The sequence below is a fragment of the Dama dama genome, chromosome 18 (assembly GCF_033118175.1).
Source record: "Dama dama isolate Ldn47 chromosome 18, ASM3311817v1, whole genome shotgun sequence".
NCBI classification, from domain to species: Eukaryota; Metazoa; Chordata; class Mammalia; order Artiodactyla; family Cervidae; genus Dama; species Dama dama.
The window spans coordinates 80,198,894-80,219,926 of record NC_083698.1 but is presented as its reverse complement, the minus strand read 5'-3'; positions in this window follow the sequence as shown (position 1 = coordinate 80,219,926).

The following is a 21,033-nucleotide window of genomic DNA, read 5'->3' as shown; positions in this document are numbered from 1 at the left end:
GAATATTCAAACAAATAAATTTTTAAAAATTCCAGACTTAATAAAGAAAACCAACCCCTGGATTAAGTAAGCTCAATGAATTATGCAAAATAAACACAAAGAAATACACACCAACACACATTAAAATAAAATTATGAAAAACCATGAGGAAAATTAAGATCTTAAAAGAAATTAGAAATAAAAAAGATAAAATTACATGTGGGAAAATAAAAGAAAGTAACTAATAGAAATTTATTAGCTAATATGTCAACAAAGAGGCAATGAAATGATAATTTGAAATGCTTAATGACAAAAAAAATCTATCAACATAAAATTATATATAGTCAATATGCTCTTGCATTATTTATTGCTGTTATAAGAAAACAGTAAACTTGTGAAGATATCAAGTGAGAAATCTGTTGGAATTAATAAGATCATTTTTTCAAATTGGTTCAAATTCCTCTTTACCTTTTAGTGGAGGTGTAAGTTCAGCACCCCATTGGCCACTGCTAAAAACAGCCTTATTGATGGTAAATGGATGTGTACACCCAGTTTCTAGTGGACCTTGCTGACACCAAGAGACAGGGGAAAACTTAGTGTCAATTAGCTGTCTCTAAATACCTCATTAAGCAATGTAACTGCTGAATGGAGGTTGAGGCTCAGCTTACTGGTGGATAATCGATAGAACATCTGTGATTGATGACAGATGTCCTTGATTAAAACATAAGCGATAAAGTGGTAGGTATCTGAGACATCCAACTTTATTTTGATTTATGACAATTTTATTGACTTAGTATTAATATTTATAACTATATCTTATGTTTATAAAGTATATCTGAAAGTTAGTTTTGACAAGTTAAAAGTATAGGTCAGTCACTTTAAGCATGTTTTTACAATAGCAGTTTCATTTTTAAAAGATCATACATGAGAGAAATAGGGGGAACCAAAGCAAGGAAATGGTTTTAGTCATTTAACATCACACAAAATGAAAAGTGTGCTCATAAAACCCCAGTACTTTTAAGAGAATTCAGCTTAAATTCATAAGTAAATGTATTTTTCAGGCTCTCAAGTGCCATATGTCAAAACTCAGCTAAGATCCAAAAAAAGATAGATATCTGAAGTGCCTTCAGTGTTCTGCCATTGATCATATTGAGCTCAGGGAGTTTTCAAGATTGACTTAAATGAATGACTATGCTTAGTCACTGATGACTAGTGGGAAAAAAGAAAAGATAATTTTACTTGTTTGAAAGATTTAGGGTTTTTGCAACATCTCTTTAGAACTGATGTCTGCACAAAGCATCTATACTGTTATTTTTATTAATCAAATTGTTCTTGGTAACAATGGTATTGTCACAGGCAAACATTATTGGTTTTATATCTAAAGGAAATAACATGTTTTCTAAAACTTTCATTTCATACATGAGTGAAAAGCAAAATATAAAGCCAAGTAATAGATGACATTTAAGGCATTCTATCAAACTGAACGGTCTTAAAGCTGCTCATGTCAAAATGTCAAATAGAAAACAGATGTTTTGCTAGTATTCATCAAATTCCTTCTATCCTATTAAAAAACAATAAAAATGAAGATGGATTCATTAGAATCAAGATTTCTGAGAGACAGAATACAGTGTAGCCTTATTGGTAAGATTCCTTTCTAAGAGCAATTTTCGTAAAGTATTAGATGTCAACATACATAAAAGCCTTGTTTTTTTTCTGAAAAAAAGTCAGGCTGGTAAGCCTTTGCTGGTAAGTCTTCCAAAAATAATTCAGGTGAAATTATAGCAAATTGTTCTATCTGAATTGCAGTGTGTAATCCAATTAAAGTTAAATACATCAAAATTGTATTATTCATAAAAGGACATATTAATACTACTTTTTATTGTCTACATTCCAAGAATCAGTAGAGACAATAATTATTTACTATTTTTCTTTAATATAAAATATTTATTTACATAATTGCAGGATGATGGTACAGTTTGAGTGGCCACTATATAGTTGTGATTTTGAACAAAAAATAATCAGAGTTATATTTTGTCCAATATCTGTTGTTTATGGTCTTGATGACAATCACAGATATCTAGATAAAGAGATAGGCAGAGAGGTATATGGATGGATGGATAGGTAAATAACTAGATAGTTTTCATATATATATCAACTATGGACTTGTATTTAAAACGGTTTTTTAGTAAGATCCTCTGCTGCTGCTGCTAAGTCACTTCAGTCGTGTCCGACTCTGTGCGACCCCATAGATGGCAGGCCACCAGGCTTCGCAGTCCCTGGGATTCTCCAGGCAAGAACCTCTAGGTACCTCAAAAATATAAGAAATTAAGAAAATATATGCGCTAACATTGTGCTTCATGTGTGAAAAGTTAAAAGGGGGTCACCCAATTATTACTCATATATTAAAGCTGGAGAAGGAAATGGCAGCCCACTCCAGTATTTGCACATGAAGAATCCCATGGACAGAGAGCCTGGTAGGCTACAGTCCGTGGGGTTGCAGAATTGGACAGGACTGAAGCAATTTAGCATGCACACACACATATATTAAAGCATCTTACACCTTTACTTATCAATGAGAATGTGAAAATATTTTGAGATGAATGATAACAATGTAAATGTTAAAAAATTGATATTTTTCACATTTTATTGAAGTCAAAGGAATTATCTTGAATTATCAGAGAAAAATGTCAGTAGAGCAAAATTAATAATCACTTTGTGCTTTTTTGAAACATATGCTATCAATTTAACATATCAAAAATAGAGTAAATGAAGAAACAAACATTATTTTGATCTTGAACTTATTTTTAGAGACCTTATTAAAGAACTGAGTAAAAGAGTACATTAAGTTAGTCAGCCTACTATGGAAATGGCCATTTATAAGGCCAACAGACTTCTTTTCTTTCAGATAAAAGTTTATATTCAGAAATATATTAAAACATTCCAAGTACCAGATATAAAAGCACTGTTTAAGAATTTTTTTCTTTGTTAATTTTCTTCATTAGCATTTGCATATGTTCTAAAGAGAACATATAAACATTTGTCCACAAAGTGATGTCTCTGCCTTTTAATATGTTATCTAGGTTTGTCATAGATTTCCTTCCAAGGAGCAAATAAATACCTTTTAATTTCATGGCTGCAGTCACAGTCTGCAGTGATTTTGGAGCCTAAGAAAATAAAATCTGTCATTGCTTTCCCTTTTTCCCCTTCAATTTGCAATGAAGTGATGGGACTGGTTGCCATGATCTTTGTTTGTTTGTTTGTTTGTTTTTAATGTTGCATTTCAAGTCAATCCTAAAGGAATTCAACCCTGAATATTCACTGGAAGGACTGGTGCTAAAGGTGAAGCTCCAATCCTTTGGCCACCTGATGTGAAGAGCCGACTCACTGGAAAAGACTCTGATGCTGGGAAAGATTGAAGGCAAGGAGAGAAGGGGGTAGCAGAGGATGAGATGGGTATACAGCATCACCAACTCAATGGATATAAATTTGAGCAAACTGCAAGAAATAGTGGAGGACAGAGAAAGCTGGTGTGCTGCAGTCCATGGGGTCACAAAGACTCAGACATGACTTAGCAACTGAACAACAACAACTAAAGAGGACAATTTCAAATGTCATTTATGAATACTGTTTTCATTTTTATGAGGTTTCAGTGCAAATACAGCCTAAGGTGTCTCTCATCTCTGATTCTGAAATGCCCCTCTAACGTACTGTAGCAAAAGGGGCAACCCTGGAGGTACCTGATAGAGAGTTTATTGTTGAAACAGAGAAAATTTTGTACGTGGACTTTTATGAAGCCCTAGACGTCACTGTGTGGTTTGTCTAAAGTAGTAAACTTGTCTAGGCACCATACCTCATGGCTATATTTGGAGAAAATCTGTAAAGATATGGTTGTATAAAGAAAATAAAGCAATTCATGAAGTACTCTGTGAAACATAAGCATCACTTTTGGTGCCCAGGTAACTGTGTAAGATGAGTAAAGAAAGGAAAGTTCTTCCCACTTCTATGTGGAAGAGGACATGGGTTGACACCTTACAATATCAGTGAGTTCAGTTCAGTTCAGTCCCAGTCGTGTCTGATTCTTTGCAAACCCCTGGACGCAGCACATCAGGGCTCCCTGTCCATCACCAACTCCCAGAGTTTACCCAAACTCATATCCACTGAGTTGGTGATGCCATCCAACGATCTCATCCTCTGTCGTCCCGTCTCCTCCTGCCCTCAATTTTCCTCAGCATCAGGGTCTTTTCAAATGAGTCAGCTCTTCACATCAGGTGGCCAAAGTATTGGAGTTTCAGCTTCAACATCAGTCCTTCCAATGAACACTCAGGACTGATCGATCTCCTTTAGGATGGACTGGTTGGATCTCCTTGTAGTCCAAGGGACTCTAAGTCTTCTCCAATACCATAGTTGAGAACCCCATGAGCAGTATGAAAAGAAAATATCAGTGAACAAAAGGACTTTTGCCAGTGTCATACATCATTGTAATGGAGAATTACAGCAGTGACAGGAATACCATTTTAGGTGACTTATGAGGAGAAGTCAGTGAAGAAAAATTGAGCAAAAGGACACAAGAGAATTATGCGTGTGACATACTCTTGAGAGACTAAAAAATATTTTGAAGTGAGGAAATTGAAGGAATCTGATATTCTACCTTATGCAGATAGGGAAATATTTCTGTGAAATTTCCCTGGTTACGTTTAATGTGACTCAGTTTATACCTATTCATGAAAAAATAGTAGATCACATCAGTAATTACAGTTGTACTCATTATATCATCAAAGCACTTTCTTCCTTAGTCACATTTAATTTGGATAAGATTTCAAATGTACACACAATAATGGGTATCACTCCATTTTGCCATCTAATATCCTGAGCGTGGATACATAGTGTATTCTTACTCTGTTTTCATATCTGTAAATATGATCACACTGGCCTTAAGTTATGCCATTAACATGATTAGCAAAATATGCAAAAAATACAGTAAAATTGTCTCAGTATATTGGATAAAAGTTGTGTGAGTCAATTTAATTCTTATATATTACATATATATTTCCTTCAGAATTTGATATAAATTTATACCATTCATTCATTTGTTCATTCATTCATCAAGTAAACTGCTTGACAACTGTATATCATTAAAAACATACCATCTTACACTAAAAAAGTAATGCTACTTTTGCATATTCTATTTTAAAACATATTAAAAGTAAATGTGCAATGACATTTTATGCTAATAATACCAAAAGATACCATTATGATAATACCATCTGACCTTCCCAGCTCATCTTTACAGTATTAAAACAGTTAATAGAAATTACACTTCTATTTCTTGAGATCCAGATCCACAGGGAAGGTCTTACAGTGAATACCATAGAGTCAAATATGAAAGATGGATTGTTATTGCTTTGGGAAAATATAACTTAAAATTTTATAATAATCAAATGAAGTACAAAGTGGATCAGATTCTGGAAATATGTTTAAGTCTATACTGGTTGTTCTAATGATGTTCTGATTCATTCATTTATTCATTGAAATAAATTATTAAGTATAAGGCTGTCAACCATAAGGAAATCATAAAATTTTTATAAAATCTCAGGGATGAAATGTAAAAGGGACCATAGTATTATAAATGTCATTAAGTCAAAATCTATTGTTTGAGAATGTGTTCCTGCTATATTTTGTATCTGGAAACCAACTACTACTCATTTTAAGAGGTAGGCAAGGATAGAAGAAAACTATACTTAATCCTTCGCAGCATCTCTGAAAGAACTCCAACCATTAACCAACTAAAGGAAGAAAATAAACTGAGTTAATGGAGGCAGTAGCCTCAATTGTAGAGAGGAAAATTGTCAGTAAAGGTCTATTTTGAGAAAATTTCATTGTTTAAACAGCCGGCTCTGAGATATCTCCGAGAGAGCAGTGACAGTCTTCTAAACTATAGAACTGAGGAGCAATTACATTTCAGCCATTATGCCAGGTAGACCCATTAGCCGTGCTCTCCAATCTCTAAAAACTTGAACTTGACTATGTCAAAACACAGTTCAGAGAATTAGGAGCACAAAGGAAAGAAGAGCCCCTATTTCTTCCCCCAAAATAGGTTCAAAAAGGCAAAAGGGCATAAAATTAGGCCGGCAGACTTGGTAGATGAGACTTCCAGAAATGCAGCCTAAATTGTATCTCACAAACCCCATAAACTGAGATGAAGTTGGAGCTTATGCTAAGTAAATACTTTTAAAAATGTATCATGCAGAATAGTGGTTAACTATTGAGTTTCTGGCATTGTTCTTGGTGCATTATGGCCATTACTTCATTTAAATTACATACTGATTTAAAAGGTAAGCATTTTTACTTCCATTTTTACCAATGAGGAAATGGATGCTCTGAAACACTCCATATCTTGAATCATTCATGTATAAATTTGGCTCTGATACTCATTCTACTTTACAAGCACAAACCTTCACCACAGGAAAGATCCAGAGATTTGATATTTAAATGGAATTGAAATAAATGAGGACAAATTGTAACAACCCTCTTAAGTGACGGAAGCTTGAGAGCTTATGAGAGACTCTAGATTCAATATATATTTCCCCTCACTGTCTGGACACTTCACAAAACATGATATTATTCCATATCCCACCTTGGTTATTTAATTGAAATATAGAAACCACTAGGCCCAGGGCTAGTATTCAATATTAGATTCTAATTAAAGACACAAAAGTTCATCTGAATACTCCAGACTGTACAGTTTTCAAATAGAGTATACAATTTCAGAGGACAAGAATATCTTTTTCACTTGTAGCTTTCATAAGCCCTATTCCAGGAACATTGAAACAGAAGACTCTTTAGTTGATTATTTTATTTTTTCTACTATATTTAAAGTCCTCAAAAGGAGTTGGGTTTAATTCCAATAAGAAGTAGATACTATAATTTTAGTGGCTTAGAGCACTATCTTCATATCTGATTCCCTTTGTTAGAATTCTTGCTCTAACCATATTATATCTGTCTGTGCTGTGTTGTGCTAAGTCGCTTCAGTGATGTCCACTCTTTGTGACTCTTTGGACTGTAGCCCTATGGGCTCCTCTGTCCATGGAATTTTCCAGGCAAGATTACTGGAATGGGTTGCCATTTCCTTCTCCAGGGGATCTTCCCGACCCAAGGATCGAACCTGGGTCTCCTGCATTGCAGGCAGACGCTTTACCATCTGAGCCACCAAATAAATGTTTAATTGCTCAATTAAACATAACATTTATTTGACTTATTGCTTAGCACATAGTAATCACTTAGCAATGGTTCAATATGCTGACCTCACTTATTAAGATTATCCTAGAATTTTTCAATTTGAGGTACTTACATATTTCCTACTGCTGCTATAACAAATTACCACAAACTTAGTGGCTTAATACGACACAAATTTATTCTCTTACAACTTTGGAGGTCAGAAATATGGGATAGGTTTCATTGAGCTAAAACCAAGTTATTGATAGAGCTGTATTCCCACTGTAGGCTCTAGGATAATCTGGTCTTTCTTTTTTCCGGCTTCTGGAGGCCTCTACATTTCTAGCCTCATGGTCCCTTCCTCCATCCTCAAAGTCAAAAGCATAGCATCTTCAATTATCCCTCTGACTCTGACCCTCCTTCTTCCCTCATTTACTTGCAAGGACCCTTGAGATTTTATTAGGTTCATTTTGATAACCCAATATAATCCTTCCATTTCAAGATTCCTTATTAGACCTGCAAAGGTTTTTTACCAGTTAAGGTAACATTTTCAAAGGTTTGGGGGATTTAAAAGTGGATATCTTTGGGTGTAGAGGGGTAATTATTATGCCTACCACAGGGCCTGTGCTGGATTCAATACTGGCTTTATTCCTTCTAATAAACTCAGTATGACACATAAACATCAATAGTGATGAGATGGGCTTCCTGGTGGCTCAGATGGTAAAGAATCCACCTGTAATGCAGGAGACCTGGGCTCGATTCCTGGGTTGGAAAGATTCCCTGGAGGAGGGCGTGGCAACCCACTCCAGTAATCTTGCCTGGAGAATTCCCAAGGACAGAGGAGCCTGGCGGGTCACAGTCCATGGGGTCGCAAAGAGTCAGATAGGATTGAGCGACTAAGCACTCAGTGATGAGATATATTAAGTTCACTACTGCAATATAGATGATTGCTTATCATGATTAGATATCCATTTTGGTGTATTTTAAATAGTTATTTAAATTAGAGTATTTGATACAGGATATAAACCATTTTGTAGTTTCTCTAAAGCAACACAACTGCTAAAGGTAGGCTGAGATTGATTAAGTACACAAGCATAAACTCTTAATGACATCTCATTGATACCCATTTAATTGTTCCTATATCCTGGGGATGTCTCTGTGAGTGTTACCCCATTATTCAATAGGGGAAGAAGGTACTTTGTGAATGCCATCAAAATCAATTACTGTTTGTCCACTTTGGGGGGCCAATGAGGCAGAGAATTAACCTCCAACTAACTTCCAAAGTCATTTATGAGCTGATGGTTAAATCATTCACTCCCACAGGCACTAGGCCTGGGAAGCATTTGCAAAATCCAAGTTGTAGGATGCAAGAAATATATGAGCTGTGTCATGGCATTATTTAAAGCATATATGGTTATTTATTTTAAGCTATCAAAATTTCCTGAAATCTAGGACCTATATATTTTAATTTTATTATTAAATATGTCTCTAAAGCCAACAATAGGTTGCTATGTTCTTTAAAGCAAACTAAAATCCCCCAGTCACCTGGTTAAATCATTCCAAAATGTACATTACTATTACAGTTAAATGTTAAGGTCAAAATCTGAATCTAGACTAATATCACACTATATTCCTTTGACAATAAGCATGGAACACTGGTGAATTTTGGCTTCTATAGAAGATGAATCATATTTTAAAAAGCAACCGTGTAACACAAAAATAAATTTTGTAACATAATAAATTTCATGGTCCAGTAACATTTTAGCTTCTAAGATATTGCAGCAGATAATATAAGTATATTAAATGAAATTGTAACTGATAACTAAATCATTTTTGAATTTTATAATTTGGTTTTAAATTTTAAGTATTAAAAGAAATACCTGGTGTTTTCCGCTTTGACAAGTACTGAGCTTGGAAATTATCACTTCCATTCTCATAACAAGGAAAAAATTGAACAACTGAAAATCAATTTTTTCTTAGATCTATCGAGAACTGAGGTCACAGAACAAACTAATACCCCCCAAACAGGTGAGATAGAGAGACAGATAGCTATCTGTCTACAACCTACCAGAAGTAGAAACCCGGGAGTGGAAGCCCAGAGTTGCAGCCAGTATTACTAGGATGACTAAACTGTAAATTGAAATTGCTGAAGGCTCAGTGCAGACTAGCTTGAAACTTAAGCACAGGGCTACACAATGCTTCTCCTCCCTCTCACACCTACCACTACATCAATGGGTATCGTGTAACAGGGAATAGCATCTTAAAAATTATAAGCCTTGGACTCCATGATTCTCTAGAAAATTCAATAACAGGTGACAAAAGCAAGGACAATAGAGAAAAATTAAGTCTGATAACACAGCTACAACAAACAGTATACATAGTTTAACTCCTAGCTAGATAAACAGAAAGCCTCACACTAAAGGTCAATATGCTTCAGTTCCTTTAATGGGATACATCATTTTCAGCTTTCAAGGAAAACTAAATTATAAGGAATATCAAAAGACAACAAAATCTGAAAAAGCAATGCAAACATCAGATCCAGAATCAGATATGGCAGAAATTTTGGAATTATATCAGACAGGGCATTTAAAGTAGCTAAGATTAATATGTTAAAGAATCTAATTCAAAAAGTGGACAACATGGATGATACAAGCAGAAACATAAAAACTGGAAGAAAGAATCAATAGGAAATGCTGGAAATTTAAACACTGGAACAAAAATGAAAAATACATTTGTGAGCTCATTGATAGACTGGATATGACCAAGGAAAGAATCAGTGAGCTAGAAGAGATATTAATAGAAACTTCCAAAACTTAAGTGCAAAGAGAAAAAAGAATGGAAAAGATGCCCTTTCACACAGGGCAACAATTCCAAAAGTATATTTGTGATGAGAATGTCAGAAAGAGATAAAACAAATGAAAATAATTACTTGAAATAATAATGGCTGGGAGTTTTGCAAAATTAATGACAGACCTCAGAGTACAGATAAAGGAAATTTTGAAAATAGTTAAATTCATTTTCTAGCTATTTCTTATGTCATTTCCTTAAAAATCTCATGAGGTAAACACTATTATCACTATCTCACAGAGAAAATCACTGAACTTAGAGCGATAACGAGCAGCTACAAGGAAACCACAACACAAGTGACCTTGTTACTTCTAGCCTTACAATTATATTTTAAATTGATGATACTTATGGTTAGTGATTTTCCATGTGACTTTTCCCAAAATGACTAAATACTGACTAGTCATTTAAGACTTTCAATACTTAAAATTTCAGAAAACTAAAGATAATAATATGTTTCATTTTTCCTATAGGGATTTTCAGATTTATTTCTTATGTTTATAATTTGTGAATTTAGGATTTTAAAAAATAGTGCATATGAAATTCTTCACACTGCTTTTCAACTCTTCCAATAAATCATTTCATAGAGACACAAATTCTGAACATACAATGAAATATTAAAAAGAACTAAATTGTTTTTTATCACTGGAGAGTGAAAATATGCCTCATACACTTTGGGCTCCAAATTTGTAGAGATGTGGATTTTGGAGCAAAGAGAAATATTTTAAAATAAAGTTATCCTGGCTACATACAGGCCATTTAAGAACAAAAGCTTCAGTCTGTTTGAATATCTCTATACAATTCAGAACATCCCATTTTCTCTATATAAAGGCCATTTCTACCCTTGTATAGGATAATAAATAATTATTCATATAAAAATGTTTATTGAATAAAAATAGGCTAGAGATAAATACCAACAAAATGTCTGGCAGTTTAGGATTAAAGAAGGAGAGCATTTACAGTGTGACCATTATCAGTATTTCTATGAAATCTTCCTTATGAATTCTGACAGAAAGCTAAATTGATCCATATCCTCCAGAAGAAGAAAGATAAACTAATAAGGACACAAGTGAAGGAAAATTGATATCAGGTCAGAAAAAAAAAAAAGAATAAATGAAACATTTGGTTGGAATGTCTTCAGACTACTCTTGCCACAATTGGGGAATCAAATGAGCCTTCAAATATTTACATTTTCAAGAGTCTGGAAGTACTTCAACAGTATTTTTTTATATATAAAATTACCAGATACAATGTTTCCTAAATCCTCCTGGTGAATTTTTATCTAATGAATTTAGAGACTTAGTTACCTTTACAGAAGATTTTTTTTTTTTTTTCTGCTTAAAATTATCAGGTTGTTTATGTAGAAAGTACTTTCAAGACAGTTACCACATCAGGTAAATATATTTGGAAAGATGGTTAGTGAAATTAGAAACGCTAAATAATAGAGCTAGAGGAAATGGACAGAATGATTCGAGGATTACCGTGAAATCTTCATTTCCTTGCTTACCTTCTTCAACACATGACACACTCACCGTTAAAATCAATAACATGTTACTGAATAAACTTTGGGACTAAACTCAAATGTCTCTGAGAAAGTTGCATTTAAAATGCCTGAAAACTTGCAACAGTGGGACAATTCAATCTGTGCTGGGATAGGAAAGTCAGAGACTAGGCTAGTAAGATGCTAGGAAGGTTAGGCTTTTCCCCAAATGGCAGAGAGTAACAACAACACAAACACTATATGTCTCATAAGCATTGTGCCAAAAGTGCTTCTTATTATTTTGTTTTCTCTGGATCAGTGGATGGGAATTTTAGTAAAATAATATTCACTAATACAAAACTAATGACTTAATGTAATTAGTGTAATAATATTGATAAAACAAACACACTAACAAGAATCCAAACATGCCTTAACTTTTTATACTCAGATATTTACACACACACACATGCATCCCATAAATACAGGCTATTAGGCTCCAACTAAACAGTTACTTCAAAAAAGTGCCAATCATTTTCAAGGTAATCTCTAGAATAGGAATTCAGTAGATCTTAAGAGGAAATTTATCTTGTGGTATTTAAAATATGTATTCCAACACATAATCTGAAATTGTGCCATCTTTAAATAATATATCTAAAAAGATTTTACACACTTAAGATCATAGGAAGAATTATTATAAACATTAAAAATATAAACAAATTAAGCAGCTGTCTAAGATATTCAAATCCTTCCCATTTGATGATAATATCATCACTGAATTTGATCCTGTAAAGTGAAACAGATGGCAAAAATAAATTGCTTATACCAACACATATCATGTGTAAAAGGTTAATTGAATTATCCCATTATCAATTCAGAAAACAAATATGCAATACCAGACTCAAAACATTAGACATAAGTCAAGATTCTTTTTCTTTATAGGCAATTCAACTAGTGTGGTTACATTAATTATAATGAGTTTAGCTCCATTAGAAATGAACATTTAAAAGATTAGTTCATTTGAAAAATCAAATGTTTTTTGACCTCTTAAAGTAGCATGTTATGCTCAGGACATTGCAAATGACCTTCAGCTATGCTTTCAATCACTTAATATGATTGAAGAGCAACCCTTAGCCAATGATAGTGGCAATTTGCTGATCTGCTCCTTGTGAAAAAGCTAAGAAATATTCCAGCCTGGGAAGCTCTCCCAGACACCAGAAATAATACTGAAGCTGTTCAAAACCATGAGAAGATGACAGTGGTAATGTGACTGGCTCAACTCTACCAAAGATGTGAAAACAAATTACTAGAGAAAACCAACCCCATGTCACAAATTTCAGTGCTATAGTCAGTAAATATCTTACTTTCCACATTTTCATATTTTCATTTAATAGTTTTATATCATATTCTTTTATATGTTACACTTTAAAATTTTAATTAGTTCTATAAATGGAAATATCCTATAAGATTCTCATCTCTATGTGTAAAATTTGAAATGGGTATATTGTTTTAGTGCGTGTGTGTGTATATGCGCATATGTGAGTCTTTAAGCTTGAACCCTTCAAATTCCTTATGAAGAAATTCCTAACCATACTCATGTGTATATCTTCAATGTCTGTGATAATGACTGATACCTAATTGTTGGTTTAAGTTATTTTCAAATAAATAATTACTTATGTTTTTAGGTGCATCAAATTCTAGAATACTTAGCAGTATCATGTGCGTGTGTGTGTGTGTGTGTGTGTGTGCGTGTGTGTGCGTGTGTGTGTGTGTGTGTGTGCGTGCTCAGTCACTCCCAACTCTGCAACCTCATGGACTGAAGTCCACCATATTCCTCTATCCATGGATTTTCCCAGACAAGAATATTGCAGTGGATTGCCTTTTCCTTCTCCAGGAGATCATACTGACCCCAGGATTGAACCTGTGTCTCCTGCATTGGCAGGCAGGTTCTTTACTGCTGCACCACCTAGGAAGCCTACTTTAGCAGTACTATGTGATCATGTTGATCAAATTGACTTCACAGTATCTTTCCCAAGCTCCACACTCATATTTTGGAATTACTAATGGACATTATATAAATGGACTTCCCCAATGGCCCAGCAGGTAAAGAATCCACCTGCAATGCAGGAGACACTGGAGACGTGAGAGAAATGGGTTCATTCCCCGGGTTGGGAAGATCCCCTGGAGGAGGAAATGGCAGCCTACTCCAGTATTCTTGCCTGGGAAATCCCATGGACAGAGGAGCCTGGCAGGATACAGTCCATGGGGCCACAAAAGTCAGACACAACTGAGCCACTACACACACATATGGATACCTCAGCTGAATCTCAAACTTGAAGCTAACTAAACTAAAACATACTACTATTTTTTTTCCCCAAATAAGCTGTATTCCCTTAGTGTCAGGGTTAAATCTTTAGTCACTCACCATGAGTTTCCCAACTACTGCAGAAATAGGCCTAAAAATAAATCTGTTCAGTCCATTCTACTTCCCAAAGATTTTGATTTGGTTTCTACAATGTGTCCTGGATTAACTGAAACCACATTTTCTCTTCTTCATGTACTTCTACTTTCAGCCACCATAATTTTTGCATAAAATGTTTTGTAGTTTTTCACTCCTAAGCCTTTCCTCAACGTGCTCTTTCTAAGTGGAAAATTATCTTTCTCTTTACCTCTATACCTTTGATTTATAATCATACCACTCTTTTACTATCCATCTAAAATGTCACTGTCAGCTTGCCATTCATCTCTTTAGCTCTAAGTAGTTACTACCCAAGTTTTTATTATGTCAGAAGCTCTGGATACTCTACTTGCATTATAAGGATAAAAAACCTTGCTTCCACTCTGCAAATTTTACAATTTAATAAGAGGATATATATATGAAAATACAAAACTGAAACACAACACTTTTTATCATGTTAAATAATTGTTTCAAAGGACTATGTACTAAATCTAATCAGTAAGACACTAGATCTCAAATTTTTTATTGATTTCAGCAATCTCTGACATATTAACAAAGATGTTTTTCCAAAACAACAAGTTTGTAGATGCTGTATATACTTTGTTCTAAATCACACAGGTATGGTGCCAGGGGATATTTTTAGGGAGACCATCAGTAGGGATTGGCAAAGTACAACACATATGTGAGAAGCTTAGTATTAAAGTATTTTTTTTAGTCCATTCCATTATTACAAATATTTATATAACCACACAATTACAGGAAGAAATATGTGACAAAACTGAAAACTCTTTTTATGGGTTCCTACATTAACATCTTCAGTTGGACTACATCTCTCTTTCTTTCATATTACATAGCAGTTTGTTATACTACACAATTACCTTGGCTTTTCTTTCCTCTCTTAACTTCAAATTCCTAGAAGAAATAACTGGCCACCATCATTTCATAGCAACAACTCCTGTTAAAATCACCAATCATGCTTTTCTCTTCTCTGTCCTTATTTCATATGGTCATTCAGGAGCTATTATTAGAGTAAGTATTGCTTGCTTATTATAGTAAATACTGCCTCTTCGTGGCACTATTATCTGTTGAACTTGCTGGAAGTATTTTTATTTTCTCCTTTTCACTGATTTATTACTTTTTTCTACAAAATATTTAATATTGTTGATTTTGCTGAACTCCTTGTTCTTTCTCTTCCTCCTCTCTTTCAGTCTCTCACTCTTCCTATTAGGTCATTTTCTTATGGACTTCTATATATCCTTATGGCTGATGATTGACAAATTAAAAAACTTTCTAACATCCACATTAAATATGTAATTGTATTTTCTTGTCTCCACTTTGATGTCTAACTAAATACCAGCATTTAGATGGTTAAAGAACTCTTTTCCCCTCAAATTACTCTCAAAGTTCCATTCTGCACTGTCTCATCAAAAAGAATCTTTATCCAACTAATTTTTCATGCACAAATATATTCTTTCTTGTGTCTCTTACTTTTTCTATTATTTCCCCACTCTCTGTGTTCAATTCATGAAAAAATGTATCAATTCACTTCAAATTTAATCTTAAAAATATACCCTTGTTTGTTTTATATATATATAGCTCTACCATCTTAGTTTTGTTATCATCATTGCATATGTGTATGAATCAACTGCATCTTAACTAATCTCCTTGCCTTATTGTTGCCTCTCTCCAATTGATTATTTGAACAATGGCAGAAGTTACTATCAATATAAATTAGAATATGACTAATGCTTTTTAGAACAAATCCCTTCAATGGCTTCTCAATGCTACCAGAAAAATAACCTAACTCATTTCCATGGCCTATAAACTACTGAGCACCGAAAAACTGATGCTTTTGAACTGTGGTGTTGGAAAAGACTATTAAGAGTCCCTTGCATGATGGCAAAGAGATCAAACCAGTCAATCCTAAAGGAAATCAATCTTGAATATTCATTGGAAGGACTGATGCTGAAGCTGAAGCTCCAATACTTTGGCCACCTGATGCGAAGAACTGATTCCCTGGAAAAGACCCTGATGCTGGGAAAGACTGAAGGCAGGAGAAGGGGATGACAGAGGATGAGATGGTTGGATGGCATCATCAACTTAAGGGATGTGAGTTTGAACAAGCACCAGGAGTTGATGATGGACAGGGAAGCCTGGTGTCCTACAGTCCATGGGGTCACAAAGGGTCGGACACAACGAGCAAGTGAACAATAACAACAAACAATTGAGTCATTTGTCCCCATCTAAGCATTTTCCTTCTCTTTTGTGCCAGTTTATTGCTGCACATCTTCAAAGACATTAATTAATAACTTCTGCTGTACATTCTTGTTAAGGATATGTGCATAGCAGGCAGCTATGATAGTAAAGACAGAGATATCTCATTACTTTAGAGCTGATTTGCATAATATTCCAGAGTAATAAAGATAATGTCTCTGTCCAGAATGTGGGGATAAACAAATTCACCAGCAGTCCCTAAACAATGTTGAGCTTTGTAATATTCTTTCTAATACTCTAACATCCCTTTCCTGTGGCACAACTCACTGACTACAGAGAACATTTGACCCTTAGCACATTGCTTGGTTGGAACTGACACTTAGGGATCTGACACTTATTCTGGCTCCTGTTACTGCTGTGGGTAATAGAGCTGTCTTTGGTCTCAGACCCAGGAGTCTGTGTCTTCTGCCGTACCTATACACTCTGGCAGACTAATTTGTTAGCTTGCAAGTAGGTTAAAAATCTCAGATGCCTTCTCACTTCCTGACATGACAATTATCTCTTCATCACAGTATCTAGATTTCAGTTCCACAAACAACTATCTCTTCTCTTTTTATATGTTCAGTATATTTGTACATGGTTTCTTTTCAGCTAGATTCCCGCCCCACCCCTCTGTTTAACATATTTAACTCTATTTTGGTCGTAGTTTAATGATATCACCTCAGATGGTTCTTCTCTAACAATCTTACCTAAATTGCTATTATTTTACTCCACCTATTTCAAACCATTCACAACTCTACTTCACAATTCTTTTTCTCACTTTTGCTCTTTCTGTAGCAACAATTAGCATGAGAAGCAAACAAGGTCAGGAAGCTACTTTGGCTTCTTCACACCACATCCCCCAACAGAGTCTAACATTCACCAGGCAACCCAAACCTGTGAAAGATGATATAAATTATTGTAAGTGCTAAGTAGATGCTTATAATTTTTATGTCACTTCCACCTGAAATCAAGTATATAGTAATGACATTAATTTTTAAAAAACCAAGAAAAAACTGTAAAATATATTTTGGTTGGATTTTATATACTATATATAATAGAGTATATTTCTAAATTGTTAGTAATAAATAAATGTGTTTCCTTCAGCTAGAAATTAAATGGCTCTTTTTGTCAGTTTTATAAGGATTTTACAAAGGAAAATTTATAATATCATCTTTTGTTTACCAAGAACTTAATATTTCATTTGTTAAACATTTTTAATTAATGAAATTAAGATACCTTGAATTTCTGTCATGCCAATTTATCATTATGTTAGCAAAATATTTTGGTTTTACCATATGTGGCATATATTCAAACTATCAGTCATAGATAACATTTAAATAGAGCTTCCTATGTATCAGGCATTGTAATCACATTATTACTTACATTTAACAGAAACCTTGTTTATAGGTGCTCTAATAATGTCTTCTGAACACAGTTTGAAACTAAGATTACCATTTGATTTCCCTACCCCAAGTTGGCTTTGCATCTACCAGAAACTAAGATTACCAAAGGATTTACAATAAAATATTTATGACCACAAGAATCTGGGCTCTGTTATCACAGATGACCTAATTATGTAGATACTATAAAACAGGAGGAAAGGATAAGCCATATCTAGGCATCAAAAGAAAGTATACTTAGTGAATCTTAAAGGTAAATATCTACCCTACTGCTTTAGAGATGTAGAAAAGTTCTAACCTCATGTTAAAAAAAATGCTAATCCCAAATGATCTATTTGCAGCTCATCATAACATTACCCTACAAATCTGCATTTCCCAGTTCCTGCACAGCCATTAAACACCTTCATGCCCACAGCTTAATTACAGCTGACTAAGTAGTCCACTTGCAGGACTTGTTGCTGTTGTTGCTCAGTTGAAAAGTTGTGTCTGACTCTGCAACCCCATGGACTGCAGCACTCCAGGCTTCCCTGTCCATCACAACTTCTGGAGCTTGCTCAAACTTATGTCCATCAAATCAGTGATGCCATCCACCCATCTCATACTCTGTCGTCCCCTCCTCCTGCCTTTAATTTTTCCCAGCATCGGGGTCTTTTCCAATGAGTCAGCTCTTCACATCAGGTGGCCAAAGTATTGGAGGTTCAGTTCAGCATCAGTCTTTCCTATGAATATTCAGGGTTGATTTCATTTAGGATTGATTGGTTTGATCTCCTTGCTGTCCAAGGGACTCCCAAGAGTCTTCTTCAGCACCACAATTGGGAAGCATCAATTCTTTGGCCCTCAGCCTTCTTTATGGTTTAACTCTCACATCCATACATGACTAATGGAAAAAATCATAGCTTTGACTAGACAGAACTATGTTGGAAAAGTGATGTTTCTGCTTTTTAATACATTGTCTAAGTTTTTCATAGCTTTTCATTTCTACTGTTTCCTCATCTATTTGCTATGAAGTTATGGCAGTTGATGTCATGATCTTAGTTTTTTGAATGTTGAATTTCAAGTCACCTGTTTCAGTCTCCTCTTTCACCCTCATCAAGAGGAGGACAGACAGAAGAAGCAAGAACTACAATCCCACAGCCTCCAGAATGAAAACCACAATCACAGAAAGGTAATCAAAATGATTACACTGATCATAGCCTTGTGTAACTCAATGAAGCTATGAGCCATGATGTGCAGAGACACCCAAGATGGACAGGTCATGTGGAGAGTTCTGACAAAACATAGACCACCAGAGAAGGGAATGGCAAGTCACTCCAGTATTCTTGCCTCGAGATCCCAATGAACAGTATGAAAAGGCAAGTCTTCTTTAAAATTCTCAATTCAAGAGCTTATTGTTTATTTCTGTTTAAATCATCCAATAATATAATTCCCTATTTTGATCACTGAGTATTAAGTAAAAAAGTATTAGTCACTCAGTCGTGTCCAACTTTTTGTGACCTCACGGATTGTAGCCCATCAGGCTCCTCTGTCCATGGGATTCTCTAGGCCAAAATACTGGAGTGGGTTGCCATTTCCTCCTCCCAGGGACCTTCCCAACTGTTCATAAAGGAGACTTCATTAATGTGCATTAGAGGGTACCCCAAAGGGATACTTGTTATAGATAATTGTCTCTTGGGTCTTTAAATTCTATACCAATTCTATACCTCTGATTGTTTGTTTCTTTATTTAGGTTTTAAGGTGAATGACCTGAGGCTATTTGTTTCCATCAACCTGATTGTGAATCTAAAGGCACAGTTGAAATGTCTATTCTTCTTCCTGATAATCCTCTGAAGAGATTGCTGAAAATCTACTCTATGACTTGCAAACCTACTCTATGATTTCATCACTGAACTCCTACATTATTCCCTGTATCTAAGGCAAATATCCTGTTCCTATAAGGTGTTACCGAACAGATTTTCATCACGTGCTTTGGTATGTAAAATCAAACTTTTTCTTTGGTGCACTTTCTGGGGTGTCCTTAGTAATCTAGTTTATCAAACATCTAGGCTCTCCCTAGGATATCACTACCTCAATTTGTGATTTTCTTTATCCTAGAGATGTCCCTTACTCAGTTGACTATACTTTGTTATATTACTCTGTTACTACATTTCCACCCCAACAAAATCCTAGGTGATGAGTAAATCCCAGTTCTTCCTAAGTCAACCTTATCATTCTATAACTCTATAAGTAAACTATGTGCTCTGCCTAACACAATTGTGAAAAATGAGCTCCAAGCACAAAGTATATTGTAGGTACCTACACTTTTAAACAAGTTTTATGGGTCATGATGTATCATTTGGTATTAGACACACCCACTCACCATAAACAAACAAAATGAAAAAACTGGACAAGAATAGTGTTGAATGAATAAGCAATTATAGTCAAGAAGATAAAAGAAAGTTCCTTTTGGAACTACCAGGAATCAGTACTGAGTTAGGCTGGAGACTGAAAATAAGGGTCAGGACAGAGAAACTGCAAACAAGATCTTCAGTAGTAATAGTTACAACTAATCAATAGCTGTGAGTCAGGGAACATTGAAGCTCATAGTGAGGGAGCACTGGGGTAATGTTTGGATTTAGTGTGATGACCAAAAATGGAATAAATCCAATGAATCTTCTGATAGATATGAAACTCTCTAGAGCATATATATATATATACATATATATATATACACACACACACACACACATATATATATATATATAAAGCTACATTCATCCTAAATGGGTTTTAAGGTTAAATTCAGTTATGCTCAATTCATAGATGAACCCCTTGGAAACTTAACAACTCAACTGGACTTAAAGAGAAATAAAGGATGATGATGAAGAGGAGTTGGAACTGGTGGAGGAGCAGTAGCAGCCTTAGTGGATGAATATTGGGATAATAAGAGTCCTTGTCACATAAAACTATTTTTAATAGAAAAAAAATAAGAGACTTAATCAATACCCATAGTGAATCAATTACTAGTCCTTAACAGAATTGGTAGACCGTTAAAGACCCTGATGGGGTTACTAGATCACATTCAGCCAACCACAAAAAGCAGCCAATCTAAACTGTTAGCAAATGAGTAGTTTCCTATGAGTTATTATTTTGTGCATGTGTGTATATAAAATACACATACATGAGCATACATGTACATCGTTATGTTTCCTTACAACCAAACTCCAATGGTGTAAATTTGTTTTCATTAATATTGTTCAATTTAATACTATTTAATACTATTGACAATGATGACAATACTATTAATATATAGTATGTGAAATAGCTTTGAAAAGAAAAGGAAACTTATACTATACAAAACTCAGTAGACTTGACTTTATTATTGCCAATCTTGCACTCAAAGGACCAAATTGGAAGGTTTTTTTTTTTTT